The sequence below is a fragment of the Gallus gallus genome, chromosome 4, assembly GCF_016699485.2.
Source record: "Gallus gallus isolate bGalGal1 chromosome 4, bGalGal1.mat.broiler.GRCg7b, whole genome shotgun sequence".
Taxonomy (NCBI): domain Eukaryota; kingdom Metazoa; phylum Chordata; class Aves; order Galliformes; family Phasianidae; genus Gallus; species Gallus gallus.
In genome coordinates this window covers 2,707,800-2,720,769 of record NC_052535.1, presented here as the reverse complement: position 1 = coordinate 2,720,769, position 12,970 = coordinate 2,707,800, and the positions used below count along the sequence as shown (strand labels likewise).

At 41.3% G+C, this 12,970-nt stretch overlaps 1 protein-coding gene across 7 annotated transcripts in view; it reads right to left on the bottom strand.

Annotated features, from left to right (window-relative positions):
• The window catches only part of HTR2C (5-hydroxytryptamine receptor 2C), a 239,929-nt gene that overhangs the window by 62,265 nt on the left and 164,694 nt on the right, over positions 1 to 12,970 (bottom strand). For all 7 annotated transcript variants that reach the window (XM_046940307.1, XM_004940650.5, XM_004940651.5 and 4 more), the window contains exon 2: positions 8,187 to 8,571. The gene's annotated coding sequence lies outside the window, so the exon portion shown is untranslated. The remainder of the gene's footprint in view (positions 1 to 8,186; positions 8,572 to 12,970) is intronic.

The window sequence follows — 12,970 nt, the reverse complement described above, 5'->3', positions numbered from 1 at the left end:
GCCTAAGGCAGAAGAATGAATATATTAACTAAAGGATAAGGTGGAAAGAAATTCATTTGCTTCAAAAACACACTAAGACTGTCAACAATTTGGCTTGGATGTTCACCGCAGAGGACACAAAACAAAATCATTAGAGAGCAGCAGAATGCAATAAACATGGCCTTTAACACTGGAAGTAGCAGTAGAGAGAGGTAAGCTACCTGGCCAGCACCTTAATCAAAGAATTCCTGAGATGGAATCCCGATTTTACAGTTGATGTGACTAGACTGCAGGGTTTCTTCTGGCATAAGAAAGCCCAGTTTGATCCTGCTGCATATAATCTTGACCACTGTTCTGATTTTCTCCACTGTGCATGTACATGCACAACAGATTCCATTCTCATGGATTCCCAATGATGGATGGGATGTCTTTGGGCTCAGTGGGAAGGAAGGAAGGAGGGAAGGATTCTGAACTGATAAAATAATGATTTTTCTATGCAGGAGAAGAAAAAATCTGCTCAGCAGTACAGAACGTTACTAAATTAGAGGTAAGAGGTACATTCAAAAGCAACTTATACAGGTAAAAGTGACATCATCCATAGTAAAAGCAGGCACAGTTTATATTGTATCTGAACTATTATATTCATTACAGCAGTACAGTCTACTGGCTGCTTGAATAATATACTTATCTCCCCAGAAAATTCAATGAATAACTGCCCATCTCTGAGGTTTTATGTTTACCTCTGAAACACTAAGAGCAGCCACCACCAGTGGCATGGTGACATCCTCCAGTAGCATTATAGAATTGCTGGAGTTGGAAGGGACCCTTAAAGGCCATCTGGTCCCACTCCCTGCACTGAGCAGGGACACCCACAACTCCATCAGTGCTCAGAGCCCCCCCAGCCTGACCTTGGGTATCTGCAGAGATGGGGCACCACCACCTCTCTGGGCAACCTGTGCCAGTGGTACTTCTTCAAAAACACATGGTTAGAATTACATGGAATATCATGAATACTAAGTTTTAGATGAGTTAAAAAAGCAGTTAAACAAAATAATGAACAACATAAAAAATTCATCTGGGGCTATTAAATAGGATAGGACCAGATTTGGCTTAGGAAATCCCTAAGCAGGAATCACTGGAGCCTGGGAGATTAAAGGGGTGAGCTCTGTGTGTTTGCCCTTGGCCTGGCATTCTTCCTTTTACAGGTCCCTGTTGGAAACAGAATGCTGGGCTGGATGGACACTGAGGCTGACCCAATAGTTACACTCAAATGCCAAGAGCCCACGAGAGATGAGTGAATCCATGTTGTGCTTCTTTAACATGCAAACAGCCAGATAGATTTAGTTTTTGTATACACGGCCTAATGAAGTCAAGGGAAATGAGCATCTGTTACACCAGGGCAGAGTTCACCACAGCTGAGAATATAAGCACACCGTGGACATCTAAATGACATCTTCAGAGCAGCGTTCTTCTACAACATCCAATCTGTTGTGCAAAAAATGTCACCAGCAGAAATCAGTACATGCAGCAGATGATAGCTTTGGGGGGGAGGGTGGGGTGGTTTGTTTTCATTTGTTTATTTGAAAGAAAATCAACTTATTGAAACCAAAATAAATGAGAGTCCTCAACTATAACATTAAATTCCCTCCCTCCCAAGGAACTACCAGGTTTGTCTCCCAACAAGAGGAAAAAGTCCAAATTCTCAATCTGAATGTAACAAAGGATGCTTGGAGAACACAAGAAGCAGCTGAAACTACATTGGAAATCTATTGTGATGGGTGCCATGGGAAACATCTCAGTCTGTGCTCTGCAGGATTTGGCTCCCTCAAAAAGAGTTGGAAAAAGAACAATCTATACTGTTTTGTTGGTTCCCCCCCCCCGACTGCTCTACAGATTCAACTCCTTCAATTCTTATCTTTCCCATTGTTTACTGCTTTTGTGACCTTGCAGAAAACAGATAGAGATCATAAAAGCAGAATACTAAAAGGATTAATGGCTTTATGATCCTACTATTGGAAGCTGATTAAAAGCACATACCCTTTCGCAGACTACTCTGGGCATTAACACCCTCAGATCTCCTCCTGCAAAAGGTCACTGGGGGATATTAAATGAAGCCTTACGTATCGAATTGACTTCCAGACCTGGTGTCCTTCTCATGGCATATGTCAGAGGGGATTGTTCCTCTCTAGCCCAGAAGTCCTTTCGTACTCTTACAGAATACAATAATAACAAAATGTACTTTAATAAGACAATATTACTGGCCTGCTAAGGAGCCAAAGAACTGTGGTGAGTGATGGATATTGCACAAGTAGCTGCGACTTTCACTGCAGGATGTCAGACAGATGTCTTGTTTGTGATGGTTCCAATAAGCCACTCTGCAGGGCTACGCTGAAGAAATTCATGAGTTGGCTCAGTCCCTTCCACGTTCCTTCTGAGTGGCAAAACGAAGCCAGAGTAACTGTGTGAGAACCCCTCTGCACCTCATACATCACATTGCCAGACTAAGGTCATTTTACAGGGCTTGAAGATAAGGCCTTCAGTATTTTCTCATGATAATAGCAAGCCACCTTCCAGGAGGTCTCCAAGGATGGAGCTTCCACTTTAAACAATCTGTTCCAGGGCCTCACCACTCCTTCTTCCTTATATCCAATCTAAATCTCCCCTCTCTTCATTTGAAACCATTCCCTAAATGCTCCAAGTCACCCTGTAAAAAGTACCCATCACAAAACCAGCATATATAGGACTAAGTTAAGGAGGTCATCACCCAAAGCATCCAGCAATCTTACTGCAGTCACAAGTCTTGGAATAAAATAGTTGTTATTTCATAACTGTTTATGCTGTTAATTCATATGTCAGAACACCAGGGCAATATGGTATTAATGTGAGGATAAAAGCAGGTTGCCAAATGGACACAAATAACTCACAGTAGCTGAAGCTATTTTCTGCCACCCCATCTACCTCTACTCTTAATGCATCACTGCTTTTATGGAAGAATCCCCCACAAGGTTACGGAGCACCATGAGTCAGTGCCACCTCTTGAAATAAAAGAAGGTAAGGGTCAGCTGTTCTCCTACAGTTATTGGCCCAAAGAAGTGCAAGAGTCTTGTGTGCTAACAGTCATTACGCAATGGAGATAACCCGTCCTTCTGCAGTCATTTGTGGGTGTCAGGAGAAGCTAAGAATAAACTAGGAAAAGCCTCCTGAAAGATCTGCAAAGAAGCAAGCTGAAAATGTTGCTGCTGAAAGAAACGTCCTCAGGACACAGTATGCATACCCTCGCTTAACGCTTAGAACATACACTTATGCAACCTATCCTGGATGACTGCGGATCATCATCACATATTGCAGTCAAAAGTACTGATTAACCTATCCAGGAAGTGTTAAAATAAGCAGGGGAAAGTAGATGTTAGTAACAATGGTTACATTTCTGTTCATATAGCTAGAGACGCTAAGCTTTAGAAAACAGGTAGGCTCCCCCTCCTGCTCATTACAGGGAGTTATGAAGTGAATTGAAGCATTTGAAATCCTGCTTACCCACAAGCTGGATAAATTAGGGATTTATTTTTTTTTTAATAGCTTCTCTCAAAGGAGCTACTAAAATATGCAAGAATATCCAACAAAGAAAGCAGGCCAGCATTAGTCCCCAGTCAGAAGGAGAGCTGGTCCATAAAAAGAGGAAAGACAATTAGGACGTAATTGGGCATCCCTAGTTAGGAAGATATTAAGGAGAAAAGAAAGAAGAGAAAAAACAAGATTATCTAATGATGAGCAATCTCCAAAGCAGAGGATGGGACAAGTCTTACACTGTTGTGGATGACTGGCAGTATAGGAACCAAATTAGTACATACAGTTTAGGTACAAGTTAAAATTCAGCAAGAATTACCATCTCTTCTGAGACACGCAGAGTGAGTTTGTTATCATGGCCTTCAGGATAAACACGGTTGTTCTGGTTTTGGTCCCACTTATGCTGAGCTCAACAGAACTGCAGGCACACAAATACTGAGAGAACAAGATTAGATGCAATCCCAGTAAATAAAGAGTTTTATCAAATGAAAATCTGACCTTCACGCTGTTGGATCTGAGGTTCTACAAATGGAAAAATGGCGTCTTGAGAACCAAAGAAGCTGATCACAAAAATATGATTTTATGATCATCTCTACTTTGCAATACCTTTCAGAAGAAAATTTAACATGAAATCTGATCCACGTGCTCAAAGGTCAATAGCAATAACTTTACCTTTTTACTGTGCCCCCCCAAAAAATAAACTGCGTTAGTGGATGTACTGAAGTGACAAACACCAGCTAGAATCAAGAACCACAGAAGCTAAATCCAGATGGAAATGTCTCTTCCAGAAGTCACCAAATATCGGCTTTTGAAATATTATTAAAATGCTATATGTAGAAGAGGCTTTCCATGCAATGTGGCAATAAAGAGTTCCGATGGAATTTATATCTAGGGGAAAACAACGACAACAACAAAACCTAACAAGTAAAGCTTCGCTCAGTATAAAAGGCATCAGTCTTTGTAATGGAGCAGAAAGATTCATTTTTTTCTGTCTTTTAAAGAAATAAAACTCTGTAAATGCTGAGCGAGGGTGTGTTAGTATTCTGAACCCTCTCAATGGTGCATTTGATTGGACTTCTTGTTAGTTAGGGAGCTGAAACCAAGGAAAAGAGCAGAACGAACCTGAAATGGCTGTTCCCCAGTAGTCTGCTTCCAGATGCTACCGCTGATGTCCAGAAAAAGCACTGCTAAATATTTATCTCATTCATTTTCAAAGAGGACAAGCAACAGCTATTCCACAGTTCATAAACTCTTAAAAAGACAAAAGAGAAAACTGCCCATCCACACTGCTGAGCACAGAAACAAATCCAGGGAGAGCAACGATGTCTGAAACATACAATCAGACCCCATTTGTTGAGCTGGTATAAGTCAGAAGGACATGATTTCCCTGGTAATGGGCCTATCATTCCTAGGATCCGCTCTGGCAAAATTGAGCACCATACTGAAGACTTAACCTAGAAGTTTTGTGATTTGCTCCACCTAACAACATGGCCAGTTCTACAGACCAAGGGATCATAAAGAAACTGGAAAGCCCATGGATGTTATCCAGAAAAGAAATAAGAGACTGCTATTTCTAGCTTGCTTTTTATTCCCTACAAACACTTATTTCCTACCACCATTTTTTGACAGACCGCATCAGGCTTCATGTAACCACCTAACCAATGATGGATCAACAGCATACATCACCTGAGACAAAGTGGGAATCAACACAGAGCATCCACGTCACAGCCATCAGAAATGGGTTGTACGGATAGACAAATAAGCAATGATTATTATATTTCTCTGTTGCTTTTATTTTTTTCGTTATCTTTGCTCTAATCTGTTTTGTTGCCTGGAAAATGAAATCCCCAAACAAGTGCCAATTATTTTCCTTTCCATTTAATAAAGAACCTGCAGACCAGCTGAAAGCTTTCAGCATAAGTCCATGGGACCAGTGGAACACTGGAAGATGCATTTTTCACAGGCTGCTGGAAAGTCTGCTCTGCATATTTGCAACACCGTGATGCTGCAAAGAAGTTTCTCTCCAACTAGTTTCTTCACGGAGATGCCCTCAACTGCAATTGCGATTCCAAAAAAGAAAAGAAAATATCACCCTACATCCATATTTGAATCCACAAATGGCTCCTGATAGAATAACACGTTGATTAAGTCATCAAACAAAATGCTCCCTGGCACTGGTAGCAGCAAGGCAGCAGCTGTTTCTGAGAGCAATTATACATCAAGTAAAATAGCTGGCAAGTTTGAAGTTAACATTTAGCTACCTGATCAGGTTATCTTTTGCAGTAGCAACAAAGTGGAGTCAGCAGGAATTTTTCTACTGACAACAAAGAGAAGAAAAGGAACCTCTGCCTTTCAATTCATTATTTAATATACTTGATGCAACCCTTATGTTCACAATCTGTAGCTACACTGAGAAACGTAAGTGATCCAAAACCTCTAAGGACCTTAATCGTTACAGAACATGCAGGAGGAACTTGTTGACAAGAGCAGCAGTAATTTAAATCTGCTGGCACTTTCACAGACAAATAGTTCTGTATGAAATCCAGCTGGAGGTGCCTTCTCTGCTTGGTTTCTGAACACTGAAGTCAGGATATCCTGGCCTACATCCAGCAGATGAGTAGCAGGGCAGTTGGTAAATCCTGTCGATAGGCCATCACATGGATCCCTCCTACCCATCACCCCTGGAATAAGGGAAGCTCTTTCAGCAAGCAACACTCCCAATGGGAGGGCAGAACCAGGAAATGCAAGGATGGAAGGCATTTTAAAAATATACTCGGACACTAATTTTATTTTCTTTTTAAATGAAAAGTTACTGTTCTTAGGGGGCAGCCAGTGGATGGGAGAAGATGATTAATCAAGATATATAAAAATGAGATGGTTGTGTTCCCAAGTTCAACACAGAGGGAGAGCACACAAGGAGGTTGGGATGGGCTTTGTCTCTTCTGGGATAACACAGAGCTATTCTATTGCAGTCATCAACGGGCAGATATGCAGAAATGCTCCCCCAGAAGCAACCTGCATGGCTCTTCACATTTATTCTCAAATGTATATTTACTGCTAGACAGCAACACTGCAACCAAAAGCAAAACTGGTGGATTTTTCATGGAAATATTTATTTTTTTCTAACTTACAAATCTTCAGTAACAAACTACCAAAATCTACAAGCAATAATGTGCCAGTGCTGTTAGAGACTTTTGTTCATTTCTCCACCAGAAAGTTATTTCCTCTTACACAGATTCTAACAAATAATTCCTGTCCTTGCCAGGAGAGGAAAACTGAATGCTTTCCTTAAGCAGAACTTGAACAGCCCCTGCATCTGTTTGCGTTCTCAAAATACTGAGGAAAAAAAAAATTGTCAAAAGGGAAGCAAAGTTAAAAATAAGGAAGCCCAAACCTCTGCACTAACTTTGCAATTGTAGACCAACCTGTACTTTAATTTGTATTTCTGCAGGCTAAGCTGTACATAGAAACACTGATACACCAACACCTGAAGAGAGGGCAGGAAATTGCTGTTATTTGGATGAGATTGCCTACAATCAGCACATCAGGAGTGGATGGAGGGAGAACTGCATCAGCCCCTCAGCTGTGTGTTCCCAAGTACCTGCAACCCAGCACTGTGGCACTGAGAGGCATGGTTAAGGGCATGGGGGGGATGGGTTGATGGTTGACCTTGATGAATTCAGTGTCTTTTCCAACCTTAATGATTCTATGTGTTGCTGATCAGACAGGTTGGCAGGCAAAGGGAGGAGGGCAAAGACTTATCTGGAATTTCCTCCACCTTGTACAAAGAATCAGGATCCTTCAGAAAAAGGATTTACAGAATTGGGAAGGTAAAAAAGCTTACTGCCCTGCCAGCAGCACTGCAGCAACATATTTCTCCCTTCCAAATGGCTTTAGCTGTATCAGTATGCAGGAAAACATACTGAAAACAAAAGGAAAACTCTGCTCAATAGCCATTCCTGCGGCATCAATCACAAATTACAAATCATTTCTAATGCAGGACCACAGAGGAAGATGCAAGAACAGTTGTCCTGTAGAGTAAGAGGGAGAAAGAAATGCTGGCAATAACAGAAAGGCATCATCAGTATTACTGTGACAAAATGTTTGCAATTACTGCACTGGCAATTTTTCCAAGTAGGTTGGCTTGGAGACAGGTCTCTTGCACTGATGACTAAATTATTTTCTTTACAAAGGCCTAAGTACCTCTGTTTTCCAGAAGAATAGCCTGAAGCCACTTGGTTCAGAGCATTAGTCCCCTGAGATTCAGCTTAGACTGTAAAGAAGTGAGATGGATGAACAGTCAGACTATCCTGTAGATGAACCCAGCGCTGGTTTGGCCGACAAGAACATTTTAGCTAAAGCACATATCAACTTAGAATAAGAGATGGAAGACACCTGGAGCTAGGTAAAACAAAAGAAGTAAGAAGCAGGGTTTGCTAATGAAGTATTTTAAAGCAAGTAAAACTTCCTAAAGAGAGTCCTGGAACCACTTCATATCACCTTATCTCAGAGACCTGTCTGCCCCCCACAGAACCAGGTTAGTTTCCAAACCAGTCAACACAGTTATGCAGTACGGAGGGACAGTATTTGTCATCTGAGCATACAGCAATAAGTTTGACAAGTATTTAATGCCCAACACTTACTTTTTTCTTGAAAGAGAGCATCTGTGCTCAGGGGAGGGTACTTCTTGCTGCAGTCTGCACATCTGGTGCGTGGCTGCAAGGCCAGGGCAGGGCGTTGGGGCACAGAGAGCATCTGTCACACAGTGTCACCTAGACACGTGTATCCATCAGCCTTCATTCACAAGGAAAAGGTCCCAGGCAGCAAATAACTTCCAGAAAAGAGCCAAGTTCAGTCCCTCTGGTAGCTGATCCCGAGAGGATTTGGGGCCACAGGGTCACAATCAACGACAGTTTGCTCCATCTGTGACTCAGGGTCTTGCTAGTATGTCTTTAGCAGGCTCTCTGTGAAACTCTGCACTAGTGGATGGCACAGAGCTGGACCGGGTTGGAGATATGCCACGGAGACCTTCAGTGGAAAGGAAGAGAGAGAGAGAGAGAGAGAGAGAGAGAGATTGGAATGAAGAATTTTGTTCATCCTTTAAATCTCAACCTTTTTGTGGCTTCTATGCAGTAAATTTCACATACCCTCATTAAATTAGTCCATTAGATAAACTCCTGTTAATTGGATGACTTGGTCAGCTGTGATTAACTCAGAATTCATTGTGGTTTTAGTATTTTATGATCAAGCGTAGCTATGGCCAATTTAAACCTCACAACACCAAGCAAAAATTGCCAACAATTAACAGCTTCAGATACAAGGAGCGTTCGTCACACAATCACTGAAAGCTCACAGCACTCTGTGCTCCACTTGACTTGTTTATTTAGTCTGTTTTACAACTAAATTTCTTCCCCCACTTAAAGCGACACAAGCTCACGCTCACTGGAATCACTCCTCTGCCAACACAACAAACCAGCTCTAGCTGCTAAGCTTTAATCTGTCACAGAAGTTTTCAGCAATGGGATCCCTAAGCATTAACTTTGGTAATTAAAGTATCATATGTGACAAATTAACAGAGGGAATATAACAACAGATTTCTGTGCAACAAGGAGAATTTCTACTTTTTGCAGTCACTGGTGGACTATCAAAGCCAGCATAGCATGACATATGATGTTGCAGCACCCCCAAGCTAGAGAAGTAAATAATCTGAGTCACCCATAAACAGAAACAAATTCAAATGGTCATTAAAAAAAAAAGCTACTAAAGCCCATGAAATTAAATACATACATTAATCAATTAAAAACTCTATGAAACAGCAGAGTCAAATTCGGCTGTAGTAGATTCAGATGGCTTTGGAAATTGCCCTTCAGTAATCCAATTGAAACTTAGCACGTTTCCACCTCTGCTTATTCTCCCTGGTTATGTTTACAACACGATTAGATACCAGTCTGAAACATCAGAAAGAAATGAAAAACAGTGTGGTGGAATACAAGAAAAACAAACACTAGTATCTAGCTTTCATCTTGTTCCTCTCATTCATCAATCTCCAACTAATTTACCCAGAACAGTAAATAGCTTCTTTTTGCCATTATGATTGTAGCCATGAGCTACTGCACGTATTGTGAAACACAGCACGGCAGGAAGGGAGGGTCAGCCCTGTGCAGGAGCCCAGGCCAGGGTTAGCACAGAACCATAGAATATCCTCCATTGAAAAGGACCCAACAAGGATCACTGAGTCCAACCCCACGCTGGACCACCCAAAATTTAAACCATATTTCTGAGAGTGGGGTCCTAACACTTCTTGAACTCTGGCTGCTTGGTGCCGTAACCATTGCCCTGGGCAGCCTGTTCCATGCCCTCCACTCTCTGGTGCAGAACCCTTTCCAGCTGGCCCTCCTCTGATGCAGCTCCATGCAGCTCCCTTGGGTCCTATCGCTGTCACAGAGAGCAGAGCTCAGCGCTGCCCTCCGCTCCCTGTGAGGAGCTGTAGGCTGCCATGAGGGCTCCCCTCAGCTCTGGGCCGAACCAACCAAGGGACCTCAGCTGCTCCTCATACGTCTTTCTCTCCAGACCCTTCCCCATCCTTATGGATGTGTGGAACTGAACAGCTCTTGCTCCAAAACATCGCTGCAGCAAGGCTTAAGGAAAACAAACTGACAACACTTACCAATGCGCCCTATGCACTGACTGATGCAGACCCCAGAGCCCTGAAGCAGCACCAGCCAAGGATCATTCTGCTAAAGCCTGTAAAGCACCCAAGAAAGATGGAAATCTGTGCCCAAAAGTTTTCTGTGGACACCTAACAGTGCAGAAGTGCAAAATGAGTGGGAAGGAGGAAGAAAAGATGCAGCACTACAGGGAAGGCTGTTAGCAGATACACGTTGGTTTCAGTACACAGTGTCTGTGCCACCAGTTCAGCCCCAAAGCAGGATCAGCTCAGAAACAAAAACTGATATCTCTAAGCATGGAAATACACAGGAAAGTTACTAAAAATAACTGATCTCAGCTATACCACAGGCTTACTTTCACATTAACATACCGAAAGCCAAGCCATCAGTGCTCTTGAAAGATGGAAGAAAGCCAAGCATAAGGTGCAGGAGACTTGGACATTGTGTTCTTGCATGAGAGGATCCTGTGGTGGAACAGTCATTACATGTTCTTGGCTCCACATTGCTGTCTGTTTTTAAGCACCTCAAAACCTCTGCCTTTGAAAAGTCCTTTCTCCAACAAAAGTAACTCTCAATTGGCAACTCCATCTCACTAGAGCAGCCTAAGGATGCAACGTAATGTATACTGTGTGCAGGTCAAAAATCCCACTGAAGACCTTGCTGTACTATTCCATTTGATGCTGAAGGCACTCTCCTGCGTTCTGTCTTCCAAAGCAAAACAGCATAGTAGGGAATAAAACCATTTTTAAGGGAAACAGAAGTGACAGTCCAAGAGTCTAGACCTGGCCCTGAAGAAGCCCCAGCAGTTTATTAGTCAGGGCTGAACCACTTAGGAGAAAATGATTCAAAGGGCTCTGAACTATGAAAATGATACTGCTTTAGGATTTGGAGGGATATCATGAGAGATTTTAATCCCAATTATTTCATCACTCATCCTAATAATTTAATCATTCATTAAAGATTGGAACAAACTTGAGATTTTTTTAAAACATCCTCATGAAGGTCTGTACTTCTACTCTGAAAATATGTATATACACGTTTTATACGTATTGACTAATTAAAATTACCTGGGATAATCTCATGTTTCAATTTAACATGTTGAACATAAAAAAAAATCAAGTGTATCTGCATATTGGCATTTTTTCATCTCTTCAGCTTATTAGATTTTTTTCACAATTGAATTCAGGACAATGGGAAGAACTGCATCTCTCATACAGCCAAGAGATCATGTGTAAGACTTTGAAAATCCATCACAAGAGAATTTTTCCAAACTATTTCTTTTCCATAAGAACACTTGTTTTTAAAAGCCCTGCGTACAGAAAACTTCATAAAATATTTCCTCAGATATAACAACTTATTAGCTGCATTCCTGACTAGTTTCCTAATTGGGCTCAGAAGTAAAATTACCATTCAGATGCCACCAGTTTTGCTGTTCAACATCTAATTCTGATTTGAAAGCTTAAAAAAAATTCTATAAATATTTAAATTAAATATAATTTGCATTTGCTTACTGATTTTAATTGAGTTGCTGTTCTCCTGAAACGGGTAAATGTTTAAAGCCAGTGCAGTAGGAGGATAACGTCAGGGCACTGAGGGTTCTGTACTGATATTAGAACATTTTCCTGTATTTGGCAGGCAGTTTAGTAATGCATTTGAGCTGGCAACTATTCAGAATTATCTTTAAAAAGTAATAACAAAAGCTACAAAAAAAAAACACTGAAAAATGAGCTCAATTTGTGTCGCATGGCTGTCATTCCTCAGGACCCTGCAGAGAGGTACAGTCAAACCGGACGCACCCTGGGCAACTCCTGTGTGTTCCTGAGCACAACAAAGACACAAACCTGCTTTTTAAGTTCCTGTGCAGGAAGGAATAGACTTCTAATTGATGTTTCAACCACCCCCCTCCCCCCCCCCCCCACGGCTTCCAGAGACAAGCTCTCCCAGCACAAGTACGTCTGAATAGGAATGAAAATACTGAAGAGATCCAGGACACTGGATAGCAACAAGTTAGATGCCTGAAGCCAAGGACTGAGAACAAAAACATTACAGGTATTTAATTAGAAAACCAGCTATTAAAGTAGATTGCAGTTGTTTAATAATAGTTCATCGGTGAACTAATGTAATTAAATGTTGGAAAAGCAATGGGGACAATATAACGATGACAGATCTTGGAGAGAAGTAACTAGAAAGCAATAAACTATTAAGGTTATAAATCCAAGACTCAAGAGCAAGTTGTTTTCTCTCTTACTCCACAAGCAATTAGAAATGTTTTTTTCCATTTACCCTCATCTTTAAGAGGATGACCACAACATTTTTTGACCACAGCACAGACACTGAACCACTATGGAAAAGCTTTTCTCTGCATGGTTCTGCCTATTGGCTTCAAGGAGAGTGCCCAAGGCAGGATACATGCTATGCTTACCCCTTCCCCCAGAAGTGCTTACATAAAAGAAGTGGGAACCAGCAACTGAACAGCTTCATCCATTTTTCCCCCTGTTCATGTTTTCTGTCTCCAATCTGCCTGCACAGGTCTGATAAATAAAATCATAGAAATAGAAAAAAATAAATAGAGCAAAAAAAAAAAAAACCCAAAAACAGAATGAGAGAATATTTAAACCCTGTTTCAGTAATACTGGATGCTACTAACTAAAGCAAAGGGCAATTCTTATTTTACATAAAATGACGCTCAGCTGTTACTTTGAATGGTTTCATAGCGTGTAAGAAGATAAAACAATATATACATACACTATCTGTACATC